We start from the raw sequence: 19,247 nt of genomic DNA on the forward strand, positions 1-19,247 counted from the left end.
GTCAGACATTTCAACGTGTTAACCCTCGCAAGGCTGCCGGCCCAGATGGCATCCCTAGCCGCGTACTCAGAGCTTGCGCAGACCAACTGGCTGGTGTGTTTACGGACATATTCAATCTCTCCCTATCCCAGTCTGCTGTCCCCACATGCTTCAATATGGCCACCATTGTTCCTGTACCCAAGAAGGCAAAGGTAACTGAACTAAATGACTATCACCCCGTAGCACTCACTTCCGTAAACATGAAATGATATGAGAAACTAGTCAAGGATCATATCACCTCCACCTTACCGGTCACCCTAGACCCACTTCAATTTGCATACCGCCCCAACAGATCCACAGACGATGCAATCACCATCACACTGCACAATGCCCTATCCCACCTGGATAAGAGGAATGAGTATGTAAGAATGCTGTTCATTGACTACAGCTCAGCATTCAACACCATAGTACCCTCCAAGCTCATCATTAAGCGTGAGGCCCTGGGTCTCAACCCCGCCCTGTGCAATTGGGTCCTGGACTTCCTGACGGGCCGCCCCCCAGGTGGTGAACGTAGGAAACAACATCTCCACTTCTCTGATCCTCAAGTTTGCAGACGACACAACAGTAGTGGGCTTGACCACCAACAATGACGAAACAGCCTATAGGGAGGAGGTGAGGGCACTCGGAGTGTGGTGTCAGGAAAAGAACCTCTCACTCAACATCAACAAAACAAAGGAGATGATCGTCGACTTCAGGAAACAGCAGAGGGAGCACCCCCTATCCACATCAACGGGACAGCAGTTGAGAAGGTGAAAAGTTTTAAGTACCTCGGTGTACACATCACAGACAAACTGAAATGGTCCACCCACACAGACTGTGTGTTGAAGAAGGCACAACAGCACCTCTTCAACCTCAGGAGTCTGAAGAAATGTGGCTTGTCACCTAAAACCCTCACAAACTTCTACAGATGCACAATTGAGAGCATCCTGTCGGACTGCATCACAGCCTGGTACGGCAACTGCACTGCCCATAACCGCATGGCTCTCCAGAGGGGGGTGCGGTCAGCACAACGTATCTCTGGGGGCAAACTACCTGCCCTCCAGGACACCTACAGCACCCGATGTCACAGGAAGGCCAAAAAGATCATCAAGGACAACAACCACCCGAGCCATTGCCTGTTCACCCTGCTACCATCCAGAAGGCGAGGTCAGTACAGGTGCCTTCAAAGCTGAGACCCAGAGACTGAAAAACGGCTTCCATCTCAAGGCCATCAGACTGTTAAACAGCCATCACTAGCACATTAGAGGCTGCTGTCAACATACAGACTTGAAATCACTGGCCACTTTAATAAATGGATCACTAGTCACTTTAATAATGCCACTTTAATAATGTTTACATATCTTGTATTATTCATCTCATATGTATATTCTGTGTTTTATGTATTTTATCTCCTGCCTCTTGCATCTGCCTCTCTGTCATCGCTCATCCATATATTTATATGTATATATTCTTATTCCATTCCTTTACTTAGATTTGTGTGTATTAGGTACTTTAGTTGTTGAGGAATTGTTAGATTACTTGTTAGATATTACTGCACTGTTGGAACAAGAAGCACACGCATTTCGGTACACTCGCAATAACATCTGCTAACCATGTGTATGTGACCAATCAAATTTGATTTGATTTGTAATGAATCAATGTGTAAAAAGGTCATCAAAGGATAATAGCTCCTTCCACTCCTTCCACAAGAATGAAGTTGGTGACGAACAACTGCAGAAACGTACAGTCGACTGCAGTCAAAAACGTCATGGCCTTTGATCACATGATTTATGTAAAGTTCATGCTTATGACATGTACTGTAGGTGTAACAGATGTCCCACGAAGACAAGACAGATGGGTCTCGACACCGGTGTAACAGATGTCCCACGAAGACAAGACAGACGGGTCTCGACACCGGTGTAACAGATGTCCCACGAAGACAAGACAGATGGGTCTCGAGACCGGTGTGACAGATGTCCCACGAAGACAAGACAGATGTGATCGTCCTTCGTAACTCTCATGGTTGTGTTTTTAAAAAAAGGACTGCAAAGCCATTGATCCCAGTTGATTTTTTTTTCTCTCAAACATCTACACACTAGAGTTGAATAATTTTTTTATGCATTTTACAAATTTTCCAACTCGAGAATAAATCACTTTTCTCCCGGGTAACCCGGTATTTCCCTCCAAAAACGGAAGCGTCATTATAAAGAATATAAATATGTCTGGATTTGATTGGAGCTTTGATCAGAATGAAAATTCAAACCTGATGCTACCTGAGTCTGATGAGCCATAAATTAAATACATTTTATGAGCCCTACATTAACGACGTTTAATGAGCCCAAGCTGCAAAAAAAGCCCAAATGATTGTGCCCTTATCCAATACATAGATGATATAGGCTACTGCACATTACACACGACAGAAAAACAGAAAAGCTCATAGATGTAGCTAGCTATATGCTCTCTTGGGTAAATAAATGAAACTAGCTCCTGTAGGCTAATCTTTTTGAGTGTGAACTGTATTACTGTACTCCATTATATTATACTGTAGTATATGGACTGGAATTAAGCACATAGTTCAAACAAAATGATAAAGCAGAAGAGAACATGCGATTCTGGTGCAGCACATGCGGCTTATAAAGTTACAAATCAAATCAAATCAAATGTATTTATATAGCCCTTCTTACATCAGCTGATATCTCAAAGTGCTGTACAGAAACCCAGCCTAAAACCCCCAAACAGCAAGCAATGCAGTTGTAGAAGCACGGTGGCTAGGAAAAACTCCCTAGAAAGGCCAGAACCTTAGGAAGAAACCTGGAGAGGAACCAGGCTATGAGGGGTGGCCAGTCCTCTTCTGGCTGTGCCGGGTGGAGATTATAACAGAACATGGCCAAGATGTTCAAATGTTCATAAATGACCAGCATGGTCAAATAATAATAATCACAGTAGTTGTCGAGGGTGCAACAGGTCAGCACCTCAGGAGTAAATGTTACTTGGCTTTTCATAGCCGATCATTGAGAGTATCTCTACAAGTATAGGCTAGCGAATTTGATTTACATTTTTAAATATAATATGGCTTATTTGTATATTTAGTAGGCTGACACATTTTTTTAACTAGGCAAGTCAGTTAAGAACAAATTCTTATTTACAATGACGGCCCACCGGGGAACAGTGGGTTAACTGCCTTGTTCAGGGGTAGAACGACACATTTTTACCTTGTCAGCTCAGGGTTTCAATCTTGCAACCTTTCGGTTACTAGTCCGAAGCTCTAACCACTAAGCTACCTGCCGCCCCACATACATACCTTTCATAATATTTCCCCTAATGTTATTAGCCTACCTCCTCTTTCTGTCTATTGTTGCTTCATTCCTTCCTTGCTTTCAACAGTTAAATGATAATGACATCCATGAATAAAATAGGACTATAATTAGATGCAGAAGGCTTTCACTTCTCTATATGAAGATGGAATGGTTATGGGTCTGAATGGTTATGGGTCTGAATGGTTATGGGTCTGAATGGTTATGGGTCTGAATGGTTATGGGTCTGAATGGTTATGGGTCTGAATGGTTATGGGTCTGAATGGTTATGGATCTGAATGGTTATGGGTCTGAATTAATAACTGCTATAGTCTACCACCATCTGAATGGTTATGGGTCTGAATGGTTATGGGTCTGAATGGTTATGGGTCTGAATTAATAACTGCTATAGTCTACCACCATCTGAATTGTTATGGGTCTGAATGGTTATGGGTCTGAATGGTTATGGGTCTGAATTAATAACTGTTATAGCCTACCACCATCTGAATGGTTATTCGCTCAAACTGAGTTCTATTGGCTGCCGTATTTAACGTTCAGCAAAATAAGAGCTCGCGTCCCTCATGGAATAGTCTATTGGTTTAAGAAATGCTAAAAATTATAATAATAAACGATGTCCAACAAGCTATTCTAGTCTAGTTTTTTCTGCATTTTCTAAGGAGAGGCCAGTGGAGCACAGGTGCGTGCGTATTCATTAGAAGCTTATTACGTATAACCCAGCATTAAATTAGCTAACTATAAAACTAGTACTGCATCGAATGTATTACCTTAAAGAGGTAGGCTAGGACATCTATATGTCAGTCTAGAACAGGACTATATATTTTTGATGCGATTTGAATGGAGTTGAGAGAGAGAGAGAGAGAGAGAGAGAGAGAGAGCAAAACTGTGAGAGAGTGCTCGCCCCTGCGCTGATTTAAAGCAACGAGATTCGAGTGATAGGTTGTTTTAAAACGTTGCAGCTGTAATTATAAATTATAATATTTTACAGCAACAACAAAAAGGTGCCCCCCCGAAAGACAGATGGAGATGGGTAAATTAGACAAACATTCGGTCTTTATATTACTGTATCATAGGCTATGCTGCAGTAAATGTAGGCCTACCTGTCACCAGAAGAAAAAAAAACGTTTCCATGATGCGAAGATAGGTCTACATGCATTGTGAACCGCCCTCCATACTGAGATGGTCTGTCTGTCCTCACCCTGCGTGTTGATTCACCATGCAGAGGCCGTAGAGAAGCAATATATAGAAATCGCATATAATGAAACAGTTCCATTTCACGCCATGCTGTTCATATAAATAATTTATTATAATTGACCAGTTTCTCGCAGTTATTTATCCCTGGAAAAGGGAGTGATTTGGGGCGGTAAATCTCTGTAACCGGGTTTCCACTATTCAACCCCACTACAAACAACCCAGTAAGATGGTTCCTTGTGAGTAGGCCGAGGCCAATAAAGTGATAGGAATAGCATGTGCTTCAGTAAAAATGGCTTCTTAGCATTCATAGCCATGTTTATCAACTGTACCGCAGAAATAGAACATAAATCACAGAACAGATGTGTTGTGGTGGCAGCTGCAGAGAAGTACTTGGGTGTTTGAGATTTTTCTGCAGAGTTACAAGGTGTCACGTCTGTCTGAAGGAGGAGACCAAGGCGCAGCGTGCGTATCCTTCCACATCTTTATTATATAGTGAAACTTACCCAAACAAACAATAAACTAGAACCAAACCGTGACGACAGAGGTGCAACATGCACTAACTCAAAATAATCTCCCACAAACACAGGTGGGAAAAACAACTACTTAAATATGATTCCCAATTAGAGACAACGATGACCAGCTGCCTCTAATTGGGAATCATACAAATACCCCAACATAGAAAAAATAAACTAGAACCAAAAAAACATAGAAAAAATAAACTAGATAAACCCCCCAGTCACACCCTGACCTACTCTACCATAGAAAATAAGTGCACACAATGGTCAGAACGTGACACAAGGTGTGTTGAATGATGGTGTCCCGTTCTCCCAGGGTGCTGGCCTGGTGTAGGATGAGATAGGGCCACAGTAGGTTGGTGGCATCTTAATTGGGGAAGACTGGCTCGCTGTAATAGCTGGAGCGGAATCGGTGGAACGGTATCAAATATATCCCGGGTATCCTGGAAAGATATTGACCTCATCCTGTCAGTCGAGGATGCCTGGTCGTTCTTTAAAAGTAATTTCCTCACCATTTTAGATAAGCATGCCCCTTTCAAAAAATTCAGAACTAAGAACAGATATAGCCCTTCGTTCACTCCAGACCTGACTGCCCATGACCAGCACAAAAACATCCTGTGGCGGACTGCACTAGCATCGAATAGTCCCCGCGATATGCAACTGTTCAGGGAAGTTAGGAACCAATACACGCAGTCAGTCAGGAAAGCAAAGACTAGCTTTTTCATGCAGAATTTAGCATCCTGTAGCTTTAACTCCAAAAAGTTTTGGGACACTGTAAAGTCCATGGAGCAAGGGCACATCCTCCCAGCTGCCCACTGCACTGAGGCTAGGTAACACGGTCAACACCGATAAATCCACGATAATCGAAAATGTCAATAAGCATTTCTCTACGGCTGGCCATGCTTTCCTCCTGGCTACCCCAACCCCGGCCAACAGCTCCGCACCCCCCGCAGCTACTCGCCCAAGCCTCCCCAGCTTCTCCTTCACCCAAATCCAGATTGCAGATGTTCTGAAAGAGCTGCAAAACCTGGACCCGTACAAATCAGCTGGGCTAGACAATCTGGACCCTCTCTTTCTAAAACTATCCGCTGCCATTGTTGCAACCCTTATTACCAGCCAGTTCAACCTCTCTTTCGTATCGTCCAAGATCCCTAAAGATTGGAAAGCTGCCGCGGTCATCCCCCTCTTCAAAGGGGGTGACGCTCTAGACCCAAACTGCTGTAGACCTATATCTATCCTGCCCTGCCTCTCTAAAGTCTTCGAAAGCCAAGTTAATAAACAGATCACTGACCATTTCGAATCCCACCGTACCTTCTCCGCTGTGCAATCTGGTTTCCGAGCTGGTCATGGGTGCACCTCAGCCACGCTCAAGGTACTAAACGATATCATAACCGCCATCGATAAGAGACAGTACTGTGCAGCCGTCTTCATCGACCTGGCCAAGGCTTTCGACTCTGTCAATCACCGTATTCTTATCGGCAGACTCAATAGCCTTGGTTTCTCTAATGACTGCCTCGCCTGGTTCACCAACTACTTTGCAGACAGAGTTCAGTGTGTCAAATCAAAGGCCTGTTGTCCGGACCTCTGGCAGTCTCTATGGGGGTACCACAGGGTTCAATTCTCGGGCCGACTCTTTTCTCTGTATATATCAATGATGTCGCTCTTGCTGCGGGCGATTCTCTGATCCACCTCTACGCAGACGACACCATTCTGTATACTTCTGGCCCTTCCTTGGACACTGTGCTAACTAACCTCCAAACGAGCTTCAATACCATACAACACACCTTCCGTGGCCTCCAACTGCTCTTAAACGCTAGTAAAACCAAATGCATGCTTTTCAACCGTTCGCTGCCCGCACCCGTCCGCCCGACTAGCATCACCACCCTAGACGGTTCTGAACTAGAATATGTGGACAACTATAAAGACCTAGGTGTCTGGCTAGACTGTAAACTCTCCTTCCAGACTCATATTAAACATCTCCAATCCAAAATCAAATCTAGAATCGGCTTTCTATTTCGCAACAAAGCCTCCTTCACTCACGCCGCCAAACTTACCCTCGTAAAACTGACAATCCTGCCGATCCTCGACTTCGGCGATGTCATCTACAAAATAGCTTCCAATACTCTACTCAGCAAACTGGATGCAGTCTATCACAGTGCCATCCGTTTTGTCACCAAAGCCCCATATACTACCCACCACTGCGACCTGTACACTCTCGTTGGCTGGCCCTCGCTACATATTCGTCGCCAGACCCACTGGCTCCAGGTCATCTATAAGTCTATGCTAGGTAAAGCTCCGCCTTACCTCAGTTCACTGGTCACGATAACAACACCCACCCGTAGCACACGCTCCAGCAGGTATATCTCACTGGTCATCCCCAAAGCCAACACCTCATTTGGCCGCCTTTCCTTCCAGTTCTCTGCTGCCAGTGACTGGAACGAATTGCAAAAATCGCTGAAGCTGGAGACTTTTATTTCCCTCACCAACTTTAAGCATCAGCTATCTGAGCAGCTAACCGATCGCTGCAGCTGTACATAATCCATCTGTAAATAGCCCACCCAATCTACCTACCTCATCCCCATATTGTTTTTATTTACTTTTATGCTCTTTTGCACACCAGTATCTCTACTTGTGCATCATCATCTGCTCATTTATCACTCCAGTGTTAATCTGCTAAATTGTAATTCTTCGTTACTATGGCCTATTTATTGCCATACCACCTCATGCATTTTGCACACACTGTATATAGACTTTCTTTTTTTCCTACTGTGTCATTGACTTGTTTCTTGTATTATTGGCTTGTTTATTGTTTATTCCATGTGCAACTCTGTGTTGTTGTCTGTGTCACACTGCTTTGCTTTATCTTGTCCAGGTCGCAGTTGTAAATGAGAACTTGTTCTCAACTAGCCTACCTGGTTAAATAAAGGTGAAATAAAATAAAAATATTAAAAACATGGTTTCCATGTGTTGATGACATTCCATTTGCACCGTTCCAGACATTATTATGAGCCATCCTCCCCTCCACAGCCTGGATAGGTCCTCCCCTGCGCAGCCTGGATAGGGCCAAGTAGTGGAATAGTATGATGTTTTAATTATTGTAAGGTAGTTGGTATGGCCAACAACAACAACAAAAATTCTCTCATTTTTCTGTCACAAAGTGATAATGAATTCACCCTCCAGAACAGTAGGTGGAAACACAGGGCTAGATATGAGAAATAGATAAACACTGGTCTCACACTCCAGTACACTAGGTGGTGGTGTTTTCCCCTTTCATTTGGATGCGATCTGCCAATACACATTTTAAAAAGAAGAAGAAGAAGACCAGCCGGGGGACTGTGAGACGAAAAACCCGGCGGGGAGAAACGGTAAGAGGTTTAGTAAATTTATATATATATATATATATTTCCTACGGTGTATGAAACAACGGTTTATTACTTCAAAAGAGGATTGAACAACAATATTCAGTCTGCAGTTTTGGTTCCTCGGAGAATGTCAGTTTGCTAATATTTGCTGAAGGAAATCGACCATTCAAAGCGATGGATGAATACGAGGAAATAGCTAACGTTAGCCTTCCCTAGCTGCTGATTTATTATTTTATTTTTTTGGGCTAACTACATAAGCTGTCATGCGGCAAGAGGCACATTTTCAATATTATTTACAGCAATTTGTTAAATTAAATCAGTTAATTTGAGCTGTTGATGTAATTACTAGTTAACTAAATCCATCTGGCGTGAATTCCCACCGCGCCTAAACGTTAGCTAGTCTAGTAAACGTTAGTTACTCTAGTAAACGTTAGTTACTCTAGTAAACGTTAGCTAGTCTAGTAAACGTTAGTTACTCTAGTCAACGTTAGTTACTCTAGTCAACGTTAGCTAGTCTTGTAAACGTTAGCTAGTCTTGTAAACGTTAGCTAGTCTTGTAAACGTTAGCTAGTCTTGTAAACGTTAGCTAGTCTAGTTAGCTACTCTAGTCAACGTTAGCTACTCTAGTCAACGTTAGCCAGTCTAGTCAACGTTAGCCAGTCTAGTTAACGTTAGCCAGTCTAGTTAACGTTAGCTAGCTGCTCACCTAATCATCCCCAAGCCAGGGAAAACCAAGTCGTACATGTTTTGTTGTTTCGTGACCAGAGGTGTTCCCTGTTGAAATGTAAAGGGGGGGGGGGGGCTGTCATCTTCGCAATGCAGTACCAGGCAAAGATCAAAATACCGATCTGTCGTGTAGAAACTGGAATAAGGAAAGAGCTGCGCATCTTGGGCTCACAGTTGGTGAGGTTAGACACAAGTCGTGACTGACTCGATAGATAATTTTTATTTTTTTGGTTTGTTGTTGTTGTTGTTGTTGGTCTTTTCTTCCCGGCCTAGCCGTTGTTGGTAGCCTCCAGGTATCTTGCGGACTGCAGCCTTGGCAATTAATCTACCTTGCTATTAAATAGACCTTACAACTGTATGTCGCAATGTGTCACTCATTATTCCAGTATTTTGGAAGTAGTTGGTAATAAGATGTACTACAGGTACGTAGCTAATGGTTGTTTTTTTTGTCAGTGTTAAACTTTGGGAGTCAACCTAGCGATGGACCAGTTAGCTCATGTTTATCAATAGGGCTGGGGAGGGATTGTGATCCCTATCCAAGACAGCAGCAGCAGTATCAGCATCACTGTGTGATGTCTGACAGCAGCATTGAATGCCCCTGCGACACCAGGATATTGCAGATGCACACACTGTCAATGTTTTTTGTTTACAGCAAGGTGTGGTGATGATGACGATAAGTGACAGTTACAAAAAAATTAAAAAAGATTGGGGGAAAAAGGAACTAATAACCTTTTGACTTAACACACTGAACGACCTCCGGGCGCAGGTATAGAGCTCTCCCATACAGATCTGAGAGCAGCTTCAAGGTTTTGTGCCAACATCTTATCAAACTGCACGACTTTTGAAGTTTGTCTTTATTTGTATTGTAAATATGTGTATATATATATATATATATATATATATTTCAGCGTTTCCGTTATGAAAATGTGGCACCGGACATTTGACCGGTAACTTTTTGTTTAATTTACTGGATATTTTGAGAAATGTACGGTACCCATGTTTGGGTGTGTAACCTGATTAGGGTATCCACCCACGCTGCTCAGAATGACAGGAATTACATTGTAGATGATGGTAGTTCATATTAACAGAACATGTAAGTCTAGGATGCAATGATGTGTGTCCTTACCGCACACTTTGAAGATGTTCGGGGGGGCAGGTAGCCTAGTGGTTAGAGTGGAGGGGGGCAGGTAGCCTAGTGGTTAGAGTGTGGGGCGGCAGGTAGCCTAGTGGTTAGAGTGTGGGGGCGGCAGGTAGTCTAGTGGTTAGAGTGGAGGGGGGGCAGGTAGCCTAGTGGTTAGAGTGGAGGGGGGGCAGGTAGCCTAGTGGTTAGAGTGTAGGGGCGGCAGGTAGCCTAGTGGTTAGAGTGGAGGGGCGGCAGGTAGCCTAGTGGTTAGAGTGGAGGGGCGGCAGGTAGCCTAGTGGTTAGAGTGTAGGGGGGCAGGTAGCCTAGTGGTTAGAGTGTAGGGGGGCAGGTAGCCTAGTGGTTAGAGTGGAGGGGCGGCAGGTAGCCTAGTGGTTAGAGTGGAGGGGCGGCAGGTAGCCTAGTGGTTAGAGTGGAGGGGCGGCAGGTAGCCTAGTGGTTACAGTGGAGGGGCGGCAGGTAGCCTAGTGGTTAGAGCGTAGGGGCGGCAGGTAGCCTAGGGGTTAGAGCGTAGGGGGGGCAGGTAGCCTAGTGGTTAGAGTGGAGGGGCAGCAGGTAGCCTAGTGGTTAGAGCGTAGGGGGGGCAGGTAGCCTAGTGGTTAGAGCGTAGGGGGGGCAGGTAGCCTAGTGGTTAGAGTGGAGGGGGGCAGGTAGCCTAGTGGTTAGAGTGTAGGGGCGGCAGGTAGCCTAGTGGTTAGAGTGTAGGAGTGGCAGGTAGCCTAGTGGTTAGAGCGTAGGGGGGGCAGGTAGCCTAGTGGTTAGAGCGTAGGGGGGGCAGGTAGCCTAGTGGTTAGAGTGTTGGACCAGTAACCGAAAGGTTGCAAGATCGAATCCCCAAGCTGACAAGGTAAAACTCTGTCGTTCTGCCCCTGAACAGGGCAGTTAACCCACTGTTCCCTGGTAGGCCGTCATTTGAAAATAAGAATTTGTTCTTAACTGACTTGCCTAGTTAAATAAGGGTAAAATATATATATTTTTTAGTATAACTATCTACATTCTACTTTTCTTCAGCCGCCGAGTAACGAACAGCAAAATCACTAGCATATGCATTGGGCTGAGCGTGAGTTTCAAGTTTGGTGAACGTGAATTTTCACCATTAAAAACGCACCTTTTTTAATAATAAAGCTTCACATGCATCATAGCATTTGCAGACTTCTGTAAAATAGCCTACTATTCGTAACATGATGAGTAGATTGGCATTATGTAACTCGATCACTGTTTGCCAGAAAAAAACAGCGCTTGGCTGAGCGCGTATAGTGTAGAGGCCTTGGTTATAGCCTGTATCAGATGCGTGTCTTTATTTGCATGGGGGGGGGAATAAACACATTTCGTGCTATTCTTATACACTTTATTTTTTTTAATACGACAAATTACAGGGTAGCTTACTCTGCTGACAATGACAAAAAACAAATAACAGCAATGTTGTCCATAATAACAGGCCTATGAGAAAGGGAGACAGAGTTCGGTCCATCTAAACTGGAGGAGGAAATGATTGTCCAAAAACCAACTTTTTTAAAAACTGATTCAACAATGATAGTGAGTATGCGCAGTGTGCACTCATTGGGGATATTACTAATGCTCTCCGTTGATGCCATAAAGATAGGCTATAGGCCTACTGTTGTTCGTTAAACTAAAAGACAGATTAGTATTTTCATTGTCTTCTCTTTACATTTTACATCTTTAGCCATTTGCTTTGCAAATTATGTTTTTTATAGCGTGATTTCATTTTGTAATATTGCGATATGCATGACTGAGCACTCAACTTTTCACTGACTGTCGTAACTCATCAATCATCTATTTGCTATTTGCAGAGCGCGCCGCCCACATTGCTCTGGCTGCCTTTCCTTCCGATTGTAGACCAGGGTTAGTTAATGATTCTCTGTGGCCAAATCATGCTTTAGTAGCCTATTTTGAATGATGTTTTAAATTGATTTCTGTATAGACAGGAGTAGGCTAATTAGTATATATATATACTGCTCAAAAAAATAAAGGGAACACTTAAACAACACAATGTAACTCCAAGTCAATCACACTTCTGTGAAATCAAACTGTCCATTTAGGAAGCAACACTGATTGACAATAAATTTCACATGCTTTTGTGCAAATGGAATAGACAACAGGTGGAAATTATAGGCAATTAGCAAGACACCCCCAATAAAGGAGTGGTTCTGCAGGTGGGGACCACAGACCACTTCTCAGTTCCTATGCTTCCTGGCTGATGTTTTGGTCACTTTTGAATGCTGGCGGTGCTTTCACTCTAGTGGTAGCATGAGACGGAGTCTACAACCCACACAAGTGACTCAGGTAGTGCAGCTCATCCAGGATGGCACATCAATGCGAGCTGTGGCAAGAAGGTTTACTGTGTCTGTCAGCGTAGTGTCCAGAGCATGGAGGCGCTACCAGGAGACAGGCCAGTACATCAGGAGATGTGGAGGAGGCCGTAGGAGGGCAACAACCCAGCAGCAGGACCGCTACCTCCGCCTTTGTGCAAGGAGGAGCAGGAGAAGCACTGCCAGAGCCCTGCAAAATGACCTCCAGCAGGCCACAAATGTGCATGTGTCTGCTCAAACGGTCAGAAACAGACTCCATGAGGGTGGTATGAGGGCCCGACGTCCACACGTGGGGATTGTGCTTACAGCCCAACACCGTGAAGGACGTTTGGCATTTGCCAGAGAACACCAAGATTGGCAAATTCGCCACTGGCCCCCTGTGCTCTTCACAGATGAAAGCAGGTTCACACTGAGCACGTGACAGACGTGACAGAGTCTGGAGACGCAGTGGAGAACGTTCTGCTGCCTGCAACATCCTCCAGCATGACCGGTTTGGCGGTGGGTCAGTCATGGTGTGGGGTGGCATTTCTTTGGGGGGCCGCACAGCCCTCCATGTGCTCACCAGAGGTAGCCTGACTGCCATTAGGTACCGAGATGAGATCCTCAGACCCCTTGTGAGACCATATGCTGGTGCGGTTGGCCCTGGGTTCCCTCTAATGCAAGACAATGCTAGACCTCATGTGGCTGGAGTGTGTCAGCAGTTCCTGCAAGAGGAAGGCATTGATGCTATGGACTGGCCCACCCGTTCCCCAGACCTGAATCCAATTGAGCACATCTGGGACATCATGTCTCGCTCCATCCACCAACGCCACGTTGCACCACAGACTGTCCAGGAGTTGGCGGATGCTTTAGTCCAGGTCTGGGAGGAGATCCCTCAGGAGACCATCCGCCACCTCATCAGGAGCATGCCCAGGCGTTGTAGGGAGGTCATACAGGCACGTGGAGGCCACACACACTACTGAGCCTCATTACATCAACGTTGGATCAGCCTGTAGTGTGGTTTTCCACTTTAATTTTGAGTGTGACTCCAAATCCAGACCTCCATGGGTTGATAAATTGGATTTCCATTGATTATTTTTGTGTGATTTTGTTGTCAGCACATTCAACTATGTAAAGAAAAAAGTATTTAATAAGATTATTTATTTCATTCAGATCTAGGATGTGTTGTTTAAGTGTTCCCTTTATTTTTTTGAGCAGTGTATATATATATATATATATAGCAATTTTATGTCAATCTACTATTCCCCATAATAGAAAAGTTTACCTATTCTATTGGTCAGTTTTGTCGAGAAAGAAATAGCCCAAACACAGTTTTGGGAAGATAGATCCCAAATTCATACAACCAGTTGGCCTAGGCTATATATATATATATGTGATTCTCCTCAAGCGGTCGTTGACCATCTCTGTGTTCAACTGCTCCTCCTCCAATTCCTCCTCTAGCTTGGCGATACGAGACTCCATATATATATATTCTAAAGCTATGAATCTGATGCAGCAGGTAAGAACGTTTATGGACTGTTCATTATTTATAACGAGGTATATCTGGAGAAAATCAGACCTCCTCTGAATGCTTGAAAAACAACAAGTGACCCTCCCCTATACCCAAAACAATAATTAAAACATAAAGTGGATAGCAGAGAACATGCCTACCAATTACCCTGACTCCTAGACCAGACCCTTAGATATACACTTAGCACTGCATCAATCGATCATCTTATTTGCGGTCCGAATGAAAAAAAATAAAAAAGCCTTTTATAAACGCATTTCTACATCATTTTCCATGACTGGAGACAAGCAGAAACTAAATGTTGTTTTAATCCACAACAGAGCATGACGATGAATGCTGGAACACCGGAGACATTTTAATTTCTATAAAGGCTTTTGTTTAAAAAGGAAAAAAAAGGAGAAGTCTAAGATTGGAACAATGATAAAGTTGTCTATCAACTCTAAACATTTAGCTCAACAGAACCAGTTACAACTGAAATATCTGGTCATCAATGAATTACAGAAAAATACTTGTGATTTTCTATTTTTTTTTTTTTTTTTAACACAGCAGACGCATATCTTCAGGGGACGCCTAGATTCACTTGTAACTTCATTTGGAAAACTATCTATTTCTTATTTAATGTATTTTATTCCATGATATTGTTACAAAATAGATGTGTGTTGACTGTGATCAGGACATGGAAATAGAAGAACATCTGCTAGGCTAAATTAACAAACTAGGGATGTATAGCTCACTGCATGATCCTCAAACCGAAGACTGGCCAAACTCCTGGTTATAAAAGTGAATTCAAAGGCGCTTTAGAATGAAGGTATTTTCTGTTTCTATTATGTAATTCTAAGATCTTTTTTAAAAAATTTTTTATAGGTTTCTACAGCCTGTTGAAATGTTCAATGTCAATTGATTGTTACAGAATTACACATTTACTTCCTTAGCAACGTTAATGTTTTTTTCCCCCTCGGCTATAGAAGGTTGTAGCGCGGACTCTGAATATCATAGAGACAAACCAAATATATCCCATATATGCATCGGAGTCACGTCTTTCCACGGCATTTTACAGCTTGTTTCCAACGTAAAGCATTGCGGACTAAAGCATTGTTATAGATTGCTTTATAATAATCAGGTCCATTTGAATTATTTTCAATTTTAAGCTAACAGGGGGTATGCCTATGCTTTTAGCCATTTACCCTAACATACCTTCAGCATACCCCCTCGATATACCCTCGGCATACCCCCTCGATATACCCTCGGCATACCCCCTCGATATACCCTCGGCACAACCCCTCGACATACCCTCGGCACACCTCCTCGATTCGAGTCCTGGTTTTAGCTTGACACACCGAGCCCTTCACTAACACTGAGCTATTTAAGTGATGCATGGTGATTGTGTCAGCCAATTCCTTCAATCTATGGATAGTAGACTATCATTTAGTCTGTCTAACAGGTAGGCCTACCTCTTGTTTCTTGAATAGGAAGAAGTAGGCGCCAACACAAAGCCCTCTTTAATTAGCCTAAAGTCAAATTGAAAGGACTGTAAATGAATTAGGCCTTTTTCAAACTAGCTTTGCATTCAGCACCAATGAGCTGTCCATCCCCCGGCTGCTGCTCCATAGTGATGTAAGTTATGTAAATGACTGGAATATGGTTTATTGTGAGGTCAATAATGCTGATAAATAGCTTCATTATTGGCAACGAAACATTTTTTGTTTTTATTCTAATCAATTATAGCAGTAGCAAGCTTACCTCTGGTCCTCATCTTCGTGCTCTCCCTCTCTAACTGAACGACCTAGTCCTCCCTCTCTAACTGAACAGGACATCAGTAGGACCTAGTCCTCCCTCTCTAACTGAACAGGACATCAGTAGGACCTAGTCCTCCCTCTCTAACTGAACAGGACATCAGTAGGACCTAGTCCTCCCTCTCTAACTGAACAGGACATCAGTAGGACCTAGTCCTCCCTCTCTAACTGAACAGGACATCAGTAGGACCTAGTCCTCCCTCTCTAACTGAACAGGACATCAGTAGGACCTAGTCCTCCCTCTCTAACTGAACAGGACATCAGTAGGACCTAGTCCTCCCTCTCTAACTGAACAGGACATCAGTAGGACCTAGTCCTCCCTCTCTAACTGAACAGGACATCAGTAGGACCTAGTCCTCCCTCTCTAACTGAACAGGACATCAGTAGGACCTAGTCCTCCCTCTCTAACTGAACAGGACATCAGTAGGACCTAGTCCTCCCTCTCTAACTGAATGACCTAGTCCTCCCTCTCTAACTGAACAGGACATCAGTAGGACCTAGTCCTCCCTCTCTAGCTGAACGACCTAGTCCTCCCTCCCTCTCTAACTGAACAGGACATCAGTAAGACCTAGTCCTCCCTCTCTAACTGAACAGGACATCAGTAGGACCTAGTCCTCCCTCTAACTGAACAGGACATCAGTAGGACCTAGTCCTCCCTCTCTAACTGAACAGGACATCAGTAGGGCCTAGTCCTCCCTCTCTAACTGAACAGGACATCAGTAGGACCTAGTCCTCCCTCTCTAACTGAACAGGACATCAGTAGGACCTAGTCCTCCCTCTCTAACTGAACAGGACATCAGTAGGACCTAGTCCTCCCTCTCTAACTGAACAGGACATCAGTAGGACCTAGTCCTCCCTCTCTAACTGAACAGGACATCAGTAGGACCTAGTCCTCCCTCTCTAACTGAACAGGACATCAGTAGGACCTAGTCCTCCCTCTCTAACTGAACAGGACATCAGTAGGACCTAGTCCTCCCTCTCTAACTGAACAGGACATCAGTAGGACCTAGTCCTCCCTCTCTAACTGAACAGGACATCAGTAGGACCTAGTCCTCCCTCTCTAACTGAACAGGACATCAGTAGGACCTAGTCCTCCCTCTCTAACTGAACAGGACATCAGTAGGACCTAGTCCTCCCTCTCTAACTGAACAGGACATCAGTAGGACCTAGTCCTCCCTCTCTAACTGAACAGGACATCAGTAGGACCTAGTCCTCCCTCTCTAACTGAACAGGACATCAGTAGGACCTAGTCCTCCCTCTCTAACTGAACAGGACATCAGTAGGACCTAGTCCTCCCTCTCTAACTGAACAGGACATCAGTAGGACCTAGTCCTCCCTCTCTAACTGAACAGGACATCAGTAGGACCTAGTCCTCCCTCTCTAACTGAACAGGACATCAGTAGGACCTAGTCCTCCCTCTCTAACTGAACAGGACATCAGTAGGACCTAGTCCTCCCTCTCTAACTGAACAGGACATCAGTAGGACCTAGTCCTCCCTCTCTAACTGAACAGGACCTCAGTAGGACCTTCCTCCCTCTCTAACTGAACAGGACATCAGTAGGACCTAGTCCTCCCTCTCTAACTGAACAGGACATCAGTAGGGCCTAGTCCTCCCTCTCTAACTGAACAGGACATCAGTAGGACCTAGTCCTCCCTCTCTAACTGAACAGGACATCAGTAGGACCTAGTCCTCCCTCTCTAACTGAACGACCTAGTCCTCCCTCTCTAACTGAACAGGACATCAGTAGGACCTAGTCCTCCCTCTCTAACTGAACAGGACATCAGTAGGACCTAGTCCTCCCTCTCTAACTGAACAGGACATCAGTAGGGCCTAGTCCTCCCTCTCTAACTGAACAGGACATCAGTAGGACCTAGTCCTCCCTCTCTAACTGAACAGGACATCAGTAGGACCTAGTCCTCCCTCTCTAACTGAACAGGACATCAGTAGGACCTAGTCCTCCCTCTCTAACTGAACAGGACATCAGTAGGACCTAGTCCTCCCTCTCTAACTGAACAGGACATCAGTAGGACCTAGTCCTCCCTCTCTAACTGAACAGGACATCAGTAGGACCTAGTCCTCCCTCTCTAACTGAACAGGACATCAGTAGGACCTAGTCCTCCCTCTCTAACTGAACGACCTAGTCCTCCCTCTCTAACTGAACAGGACATCAGTAGGACCTAGTCCTCCCTCTCTAACTGAACAGGACATCAGTAGGACCTAGTCCTCCCTCTCTAACTGAACAGGACATCAGTAGGACCTAGTCCTCCCTCTCTAACTGAACAGGACATCAGTAGGACCTAGTCCTCCCTCTCTAACTGAACGACCTAGTCCTCCCTCTCTAACTGAACAGGACATCAGTAGGACCTAGTCCTCCCTCTCTAACTGAACAGGACATCAGTAGGACCTAGTACACGGGCACAGATATTGCCTTTTTTGGACAAATAAATGTATATTTTTTGGAAGAAGCATTTGACTGTCCACTTGAAGTGCCACATACAGCCATTAGTTAGGGTTTAGATCAGCAGGAGCAGGCCAGGGCTTATTATTGGGACAGTCTATCCATTGCAGTGTGTAATGCAGTGTAGGCTAAGCCATTTTAAGGGATAGATCAGCTTTAATATTGCAGATTGTGACTTCCATCAGTATAATTGTCTGCATCCATTTTTTTATTTAAAAAAAAAAATATATACATTTCCTTTTATTGTCCCCTAACCCTACCACCCCTCCCCTAATTGGAGTAAACTAATGGACAACAACACTTAGGCTTCTACTTCCTGCTTATAGACTGTACATACTATACACATTTTACGAACACAGGATGTTTTACATTTGTTATCTTGTTGTTATTAGTCCCACCCTTCAGCTGCATTCAACTCCTCCCATCTATCTCTTAAACACCATCCATTTTGGATTTCTATTTGCCATATATTTTTTTTTCCCGCTGTGATGTTTCACAAAAGTTCTGAACTTTTTTTATTCTTATAGTTTCTACAGATTGTAAATTAAAGATAAAAATGTTTTGCTAAGAGTATTATTGATCGATTTGACTATGACTTTTCAAATCACCCAGCAGCGCTATTTGCAGAGTTGACTTCAGGTAAATGTTTCAAATTCTTCAGCCATTCCTGAACCTGCTACTCCAAAATAAGTTCTATATGGACAGTACCGAAACAAATGATTTAATGATTCTGACTTTTCACAGCAAAATCTGCAGAGCTGGGATGGTTGTATCCCCACATATACAGTGCATTTCAGAAAGTATTCAGACCCCCTTGATTTTTTTCCCCATATTTTGTTACGTTACAGCCTTATTCTTAGATGGATTAAATTGTGTTTTTTTCCCCTCATC

This window comes from Salmo salar, chromosome ssa11, assembly GCF_905237065.1.
Source record: "Salmo salar chromosome ssa11, Ssal_v3.1, whole genome shotgun sequence".
NCBI classification, from domain to species: domain Eukaryota; kingdom Metazoa; phylum Chordata; class Actinopteri; order Salmoniformes; family Salmonidae; genus Salmo; species Salmo salar.